At 41.5% G+C, this 9094-nt stretch overlaps 2 protein-coding genes across 5 annotated transcripts in view; both read left to right on the top strand.

The window, feature by feature from the left end:
• The window catches only part of PTGDR2 (prostaglandin D2 receptor 2), a 515041-nt gene that overhangs the window by 94163 nt on the left and 411784 nt on the right, over positions 1–9094 (top strand). The gene's annotated exons all lie outside the window — the stretch shown is intronic.
• Positions 1–9094, top strand: part of LOC122811895 (prostaglandin D2 receptor 2-like) — a 650060-nt gene that overhangs the window by 94143 nt on the left and 546823 nt on the right. The window lies entirely within an intron of this gene.

Raw genomic sequence — 9094 nt, forward strand, 5'->3', positions numbered from 1 at the left:
AAAGACGCATTCGACAACCTGCGTCTGCGACAGCGTAATAGGGAACCTCTGATAACACATATTTTATGGTATTTTCCTAACAAAATATTTACTGTGCTACAACTGAATGCAGTGAGTGTGTGTGTCTGTGTGTGTGTGTGTGTGTGTGTGTGTGTGTGTGTGTGTGTGTGTGTGTGTGTGTGTGTGTGCGTATGTGTGTCTGTGTCTGTGTGTGTCTGTGTCTGTGTGTGTGTGCATGCGTGCATGTGTGTGCGTGTGTGTGTGTGTGTGTGTGTGTGTGTGTGTGTGTGTGTGTGTGTGTGTGTGTGTGTGTGTGTGTGTGTGTGTGTGTGTGTGTGTGTGTGAGAGGGAGGCGCATGCTGCTCACCTTTAGCTAACATTATGATAAGTTTATCCCAGTAATAGACTGACAGTGTACTTTCTGTAGGTTACTTCTCATAACTGGTTTACATCTGCATTTACAGAGGAATTCATTTCAATCAATTATATGTTCATTTATATTCATAGTTGTACTTTTGACAGAGGAAATTTTATACAAGCACTAGATGTTTCTAATCTGTCTTGTCTGTGGCTCTTTTAGAGAGGCAATGTATTCTCTTGCAGCATTGTATTTATTTAGACATTTCCAACATTACCACATTGACATTTGTATTTAAGGTTCCTATATTTATTCAGGGAGATTTTGTAAACTGGTATCTCATTTGTTTGAGATTTCAATAGTATAACAAAATTATGTATTTAGTGGGGGTAGAATTTAAAATGGTTTTCATTTATATTGTTGTTTTAAATAAAAATTGAAGTATTGCTCTCTACTTTACAGAGTGGAGAATTTGACCTGAACTTGGGTTAGGATATGTTGTTATAAATTAAAGATATGGGGTGGCTGATGAATTGGAGAGGGGAGGGAAACAAAGCAGGTAAGACCTCCCAGGGTAACTGAAGGTGATTAGTCTGTGCAGACAGATAACAGGAGCAAAGACTGGAGATGACCCATTCACAATGGACAGCTAATAGCCCTTCCTAGTATCTGCTTGGAAGTAAATCACTGAAGAGTCAGTCCCCTACGATTATCAGAACCCACAATAGAACAATGCAAAGTATACAGCAATAAGTAAAGGAGGAACAGCAGCTTCCTGAGGAACAGCTTCAAGGTAAGCTTGCTCAAAAAGCATTATGAAAGTGCTTACTATGCAAAAGTCACCTTTTAGCTCAGACTGACACGACTCATCAAAGTCAAAATGTACAATATCAGGTCAAAATATAAGAAGATGTGACAATTTTATGGCCAGTTTTAAGTTATGTTTCAAATATTGTAAAAGAAACAAATGCTTAACTTTGCAAGTATTTCATGTTGGAATTTTCAAAGAGTGGTACTTTCAGTCTTGATTTTTGACATTTTATCTAGCTTCTTAATCTCAAATCAGTCAATTTGTATGCCTTACCTAACAATCTCATCTGAAATGTCACTTAAAATATAGACTCTTAATGTGAACATACTGAAACAGGTTTTATTTTTTTTTTACAGTAGGTACCACTTGTAAAGATGCATTGATCCTGTATCCTTAAACAGTAATTCTGTATAATTCTACAAATACTGCAATATGACTCACTTTATAGTATGTACCATCTACAAACTGTAATTTGTACAATTCTGTAAATATTGCATTTTTAACTCTGTATATAACGCAATCTGAATCACTTCTATAGAAAGTACCATCTGCAACAGTCAACACCAGTATGATGCTCTAATTGTGTAATTGTATTGATAACTTGATTGCTAATATTTTATTACATTTGTATAACTATGTAACCTTGTTAATGGAGCTTTTCTCCCCAGGACTCCATTGAAAACGGGTTCATCTTGGCCCAATGGACTATCCTGGTAAACCAACTGCAAATAAATAAATAAATAAATTATGTGACTGCCATTTTGCAGTTTTGTCCTTTAGAATGATAGGCACAATGACTATGAAATGACCCTTCAGAAATAAATAAATAAATTAATTAATAAACAAATAATGACAGTTACCTGGCTTATAAGGAGGCTCAAAGATGACATTGTAAAACTGTATGCAAATATATCATAGGTTATTGAGCCTGAAGCCATAACCATGGCAGAGAAAGCAAAAACTTCGAATGCAGCCCAGTCAATCTGGGATCAAGTAACAAGGCCTGGCATTAAAGGACATTCCTAGTAGGAGATTGATGTGAGCAGCCATTGCTGACCTGGGATAGGCTGGCAAGACCTGGTACTGGAGGAGCCACCCATTGGGAGATAAGTGTAGCAGTTTACTTTTCTTGTCATGGATAGGAAGCTTGCAGCAAGGCCTCATTGGATGATTACCACCTTTTGGAGGTCAAGTGCTGGCTTGGCAGCAGGTCACAGAAAGAGATAGCACAATAGCATAACAAGCACTGTTTAGCCTAGCCAAGTATGCAGAATGTTTCAACCTCACCAAAATATTGCAGGTCCTGTTTCTACAAAGTGTTGTTCAGCTGCTGGAAAATAAGTAAAATCAAGATAGTGCTTGATTATGGCCCATAGTTCTTTTCTCTGTCTTGCACTGCTTGTTAAATGTCAAGGTACTCCCAAAGGGAAATAAAAGAATGAAATGTGCCTCAGCAGTTCTATATTTAACATTATGGCAATTTGAATTTGTTTTCTTATAAATATGGGAGTGGTATCAATTTTGTTTGTTTTTTCTGGCAAATTAAGCTTTTTGGGAAATGACCAAACCTTACTTATATCTTAAGATTTGGTAAAGAAATGTTTAAAACAGCATTTATAGGACACAACTGCCACTGTGCATTTCTGTACCGAGGGGATTTCACACAGTAACTGGCCCTAGAGAAAATGTTCCTGCTTCTATGGCATAGCAATAGTGTAGTACTTAGTCTGGCTAAAAGTATAGTAGTATGATCTCTGTCTGTGGTGCTAGCAGGTGTAATTCTATGACAGTATGGGCATGAGACTTGGGGTCACCTGAGGAGATCCCATGCAAGGCTCTTCTTTTTTGTGCCTGGGGAAAGAACATGAGCAAAGCAGTCCTTTCTGGGCACATCTCATCATTAGCTGAGACTGCCAGCAGTACTGTGGTCCTGCATGAACAGCACAGGCTGCAGAAGGCTGCATATAGCAAAGTATATTTTAGTTGCAGAGCACATCATCAGTGATCATTTAAAAATATTTTAGGCATAAGTTTGAGTTGCATAGCCAAGAAAAGCCTCCTTGTCCAGTGATACGAAGGCAAAAATTACTGAAATATCTTCAACCACAGGATTAGAGTACAGGCTGAGCTGTGGTAGGCAGAGGTCAACAGCTGATGGAAAAATAAGTAGTGACAAGAAGTAGGGATAAAGCTCTGACCATGGCCCAGGAAACCTTAGTTCGACTAGTGACTCCAGCATCTACTGGAACTGGGGAGGAAGATGGGTATGCCTATCCTGGGAGAAGGTTAGTCTGGGCAACAAGGTGCCATGATAAAAAGAAAGCAGATGCAAATGCAACCCAGTGACATGCATAGAACACAACAAACAACATCATAATAACCTTTAGTTAAGGTGCATAGATTTATGCATTCACGTGGGGAAGATGTTGTGGCCCCAATGGTGATGTGGTTACATTTCTACCTCCCAGGGGTGGGATTAGAGCCATACTGACAAGAAATATTGATGACAGCCTGATCATGATAATGGTTCCTGCAGCTGACTCTCTCCCATAAAGAATGCATGAGCTAGACAGAGTGTAACAGCTGATGGCTGGCAGCAATGGAGAGAAAGAAAAAGAAAAAGAAAAAAGTGGGAGACATTAGACTATTTTAATGTGGCAGTTTTAACCTTTTTACTTTCTGGATCTGATTTGCTGTTTCAGCATTCTGGTCCACAGTCACATTTTCCTGCATGCAACCAGTGTACCCATTTTACTACAAATTTGATACACAGTTCTTAGTGGTGAGAGTCACCTAACCTGGCTTCAGCATTGTGCTTGGGTCCTGCGTCAGATCATTGTCAATGACAGGTGTTTGCCAGCTGTATCAAAGATTAATACACCTCACGGCATCATTCTAAGTTTAACACAGTTTATTGTATCACTCAGGCATGTTGTTAAGCATGCCATCATCCATAAAACCGTGACCACTCAAATTATACCTCCTAAATGCAGAATGTACTTTCTTTTTGTTTTAACCAACAGTTACTTTCATGTCATTTTGCACGTAAACCATGAGGATTACATTGCACAGGCTGGCAGTCAGCAAAAAACACAATGAATTAATTTTAAACTGTAATAGAAACTTCTGCCACACCTGCTGCTACAGGAATTCTTCCAAAGAAATCTAGTGAGACCCATATCAAAAAAAGAAAAGCATTAAAGCCCATTAGGAAAGAAAGCAGCATCAGTAAATACACTCTGTAAAGGTTTTAAGTTCGTAAGAGTAGTTACAGGAAAACTAGAAGTCTCAGTGAAAATTAAACTGATTCTGTTGCTTATGCCTAACCTAGAAACCACAGGCGAACATCAGTGACTGACAGTATGTGCAAGCACCTGGAAGAGAATGTGGAAGAGCGTAAGAGAGAAGGAAACTAACGTAGACAGTCCTCAGTTACCATGGTGATGCCTGTACAGACACAAACTAAAGTCAGCTTTACCACTATACTCCATTTTCATAACCACACTGCTGCTGTTGCTGCTACACAAGTTATTTTTAAATGAGGGAGTATCCCTGCCTGCTGTGTTACCATGCCAGAGCAGATCTTTAAAATTTTGACATGTCCAGTCCTAGCAGTAATTCTTTGCTAATAATTCTTCCAGAGAACATTAAGGAGAATGCACACAAAGAATTTACTGCTAACATTCCTTTGTTGTACAGACAGTAAAAGAAACCTATATTCTGTCATTGTTAAATCAACTCATTTCATAAAGCCAAAGAACTTTGTAACATTTGCATGTCAGTCATTCTGCACTGATTGTGATGTCATTCATCCTGCACTGATTGTGATGTCATTCATCCTGCATTGATTGAGATGTCATTCATCCTGCACTGATTGTGATGAGGTCCATAATTTGTATAAGTAAACATACATATAGAAATTAATTCTCTTACCACCATAGGTTCATAGGTTCATAAGTAGGTACTAGGTTATCGGCCCAAAGGCCTAAGTAAGCCTAGCCAAAAAGGTTCCCTGGCTCACGCCACCCAAGAAAGTTAATTTCCTGTGCCCCTGTCGAGCAGAGCCACAGAAGTGATCCCCGGGGTGTATTTCCTATTTCCCATCCACTCATTAAGATTTTTTCTTGAAGAGTGCTAATAGGAACTTTGCTTGACATAGATGGGTAGCTTGTTCCAGTGTATAGGAAGTCTCTGGGACAGGAATCTATCCCTCCAGCATGTCCTGTTTATTGTGGTGACAATGTTTAGGTCCCTAGATCATGTAGCTCAGAGGGACTGGGATTTCTTTAGGTGTAGCATGTCCAACAACTCTGGGTTTAACATAGCTTTACATGTTAGGCAGAGATCTCCTCGGAGTAGGCGATATGCTACAGAGTAGCTGGAGTTTTCTGTCTTAAGAAGCACAAAGTTGGATTGGGAGACATTTATTAATGTGTTTTCCTTGACGGTGGGTGGGGGCAGGATGCAGATATCTAGGGTGATTAGCTTATGGTCAGATCTGACCAACGAGGAGTTGACTTCAGGTGTGGAACAACGGTCACTCATGTTGGTAATGACTAGGCCTAGGATATTGTTGCCCCTGGTGAGGGCATGAATAAGTTGATCCAGGGCATTGGAATTTACGAATTCCACAAAGTGTTGAGTGAAGGAGTTAATACATGAGTAGTTTTCCCAGTTAATGGTGGGGTAGTTGAAATCGCCCATTATTAGGGTATTTGGTTGAACCCTAATATTTTCCAGTATATCAAGAAAAGAGGAGTTGGAATCCTGGGGCATGGTGGGGGATCTGTAGCATGCTACAATTTGGATTGCAGTTTTGCCCAGAGTTAGTTGCACTTGGATAACCTCGGATGCATTATGCTGCGCAACTAGCCTGGAAGTGTGTATATCTTTAATGAATATGGGCGCACCTCTGCCTTTGGTGCTTTGGTCCAGGTTAGATGGCCGAAAAGTGTGGTATGAGTTATAGCCTGGTAATGCAGGGGTGCTCTCTAGAGCCTTGAACCAGGTCTCAGTCACTGCAAAGATATTGATGTTCGCCATTTTAAGGAGTGTCTCGAGTGAGTGCATTTTGAGATTTAGACTCAAGCATTGAGTAGCATTACCCTCAGTTTTTGCTTGCCTGTTCCTGTTGTTGTATCTTTCGGCTTTTCCCAGTTAGGGGTCGCCACAGCAGAACTCCGGTCCGCTAATGATTGGCAGTAGATTTTTACATACCGACTTGCCAGGCCTGGCGCTCAACCTTCAACGAAGGTACGCCCATTCATGCATGTCTCCACGCAGAAGACACTTTAGCTGAGAATCGAACAGGAGGTATTACTGTGAGGTGACAATGCTATCGCAGCACCACCACCACAGCCTTGCCTGTTCCTGTTACAGTGGTGAATTTGTCATTTGAACCTTGCCTAAAAAAAGGCACTATAGGGGCGGCAAGACCCTTAGTCAGTATCCGGAATCTCAGGCACGATAGGTGCAGGCCATCTCTGGCAAAATGTTGTCTGTCGATCATGTCATCCCAGGCAGACAGATACTGGATCCCCTTAGAATGACACCAGAAGCTTAGCCAATTGTTGAAGTCAATCATTTTGTCCTTATGCTGCGGTATAATTCTGGGTGATGGCAGGATGCTACTCAGGACTAGGGTCATACCTGCCTGGGCTACAAGATCAGAGAGCTCTTCCATGTCTCTTTTCATGTAGTCCAGGGAGGTACATCTCAGGTCATTCACACCAACATGGACAATGACAGAGTCATATTTGTACTTGTTGTGGAGTTACCTGAGTGTGTGGGTTATGTGGCAGATCCTGGCACCTGACAGGCAGCTGACAGTAACATTCTCCTTGTTTAGCCTGGTGAGTGGGACATCAGTGTGCCTGACTATAGATCTCCTATGACTAGTGTGTTGGGTACTTTGTTTTGCCTTATGGGCTGTGGTTTATTGGCACACTGAGTCTGTGGGCTATGTGTCATTTGGGTTTTGTTGGTGGGGTGGAGGTTACTTGCGTTTCTGCTTTGGAGGTCTCTGTTGCTTGAGCAGATTATTACTGAGAGCCTCTTTGAATGTTTTTGTATTTCTATGTGTGGATTTTGGTGGTGTAGGTTTAGTGGGACTGTCATGAGTGTGGTGTGGTGCAAGTGTTTACCTTCTCCTCTTGAATGTCAAGTTCAGTCTTGGTTGGAGAGAGCTTTACCTCCAGTTTGGCTAGATAAGTGCATCTCTCTCAGGTTGTGGTGTTGGGTGGTAGGAGGAGAGGGTTGTCTGTGTACATGAGGCAATTGCTACATTGCTCCAAGATGCCCAGATTCATCAGATAGACAAGAGAGAACACTGGGAGCTGACCCTTGAACATGCCTGAATAAAAAAAATACTTTCCTCTAGACAAATGAGGAAAGTGAGTATAAGAGCTGTTTTTCTCTAAGCAAGTGAGGAAAGTAAGTACAAAAACTGTTTTCCTCTAGGTAAAGAGGTTGAGTGCTGTAGTAATTTGTAGCTTATTTAGTGCTAACAACAAGTTCTGAACAAGTGCTGAGTGTGAATAAGCAAATTCAAGTGCTGAAACTAAGAGTCTGTAGCTGGATCTTGTGGTAGATAGGCTACCTAGTGCTTACCACTCCCACTGATAAGCTAGAATGCTTCCCTCCAACACAGAAAGGCATCTTTATTGTAGTTGTATCTTTCCTGTAATTGAAGTTAATTACCATATGAGGTTCATAGGTTCATAGGTTGGTACTAGGCTATCAGCGCTAGGGCCTAAACAAGCCTAGCCATAACAATTCCCTGGCTATTTCTTCCCACACTATTTACTTCCCTGGACCCCTGTCTAGCAGGGCGACTGATGTGATCCCCGGGGTGAATTTCCTTTCTCCCATCCAATCATCAAGGTTCCTTTTGAAGAGGACCAAAGAGGCCCTCTGCTTGATATGTATGGGCAATCTATTCCAGAGTCTGAGGAGTCTCTGGGTCAGGAACCTATCCCTCCAGCATGTTTTGTTTATTGTGATGACAAGGTTTAGATCCCTGGAGCGTGTGGCTCTGAGGGATTGGGATTTCTTTAAGTGTAACATGTCCAACAGCTCTGGGTTTGACATGGCCTTGTATGTTAAGCAAAGATCGCCTCTGAGTAGACGATATGCGACAGAGTATAGCTGGAGTTTTTTAAGGCAGTCAGCATAGGGCATCTGCTTTAGGCATGTGATTCTTTTAGTGAGGTATTTCTGTGGCCTTTCCAGTTGTTGCAGATGTCTTGAGAGGTACATACCAAACAGGGCATTGTATTCTATAATGGGTCTAATGAGGGATGAGTACAGTGGGACAATGACCTCCTTTTTTCTGGATGAAAAGCCCTTAGTGATGAGGTGTGCCACATAGAAGGATTTCCTGACTGTTGTGGCAATGTGGTTATCAAAGGTGAGACCACTGTCCACCTGTGTCCCTAAGTCTCTTATCAAACTTTCGGTGTTTAGTGTACTGCCACCTATATGGTAATTCATGGATACATGTTTTTTTCCCAAAGGGGATAACTATACATTTCTTGGCATTGAGCTTGAGCCCATGGCTCTGGCACCAAGCATCTGTTTCTGTAAGGCCCTTTTGTAGATTATCTACATCATTTGGGGATTCAATAATGGCTCCCAGTTTGCAGTCATCTGCAAACTTTGTTATCCAGAGTCCCTTAGTGTTAGCCTCTACTTCAGAGAGGTAGATGCCAAACAAGAGCGGACCCAGGACTGAACCCTGAGGTACTCCACTTGTCACTTGTCTGGAGCTGGATTTGGAGTCGGCTACTTTTACAGTGTGGGTTCTATCAGTAAGCCAGTTAGCAACCCATTGGGTGACGTAGGGATTAATGCCCAGCTTAGTAAGTTTATCTATGATTCCAGAGTGGGGGATGGTGTCAAAGGCCTTGGCAAGATCTAGACAGGCT

This window comes from Protopterus annectens, chromosome 9.part0 (assembly GCF_019279795.1).
Source record: "Protopterus annectens isolate FY-2018-M chromosome 9.part0, PAN1.0, whole genome shotgun sequence".
NCBI classification, from domain to species: Eukaryota; Metazoa; Chordata; order Ceratodontiformes; family Protopteridae; genus Protopterus; species Protopterus annectens.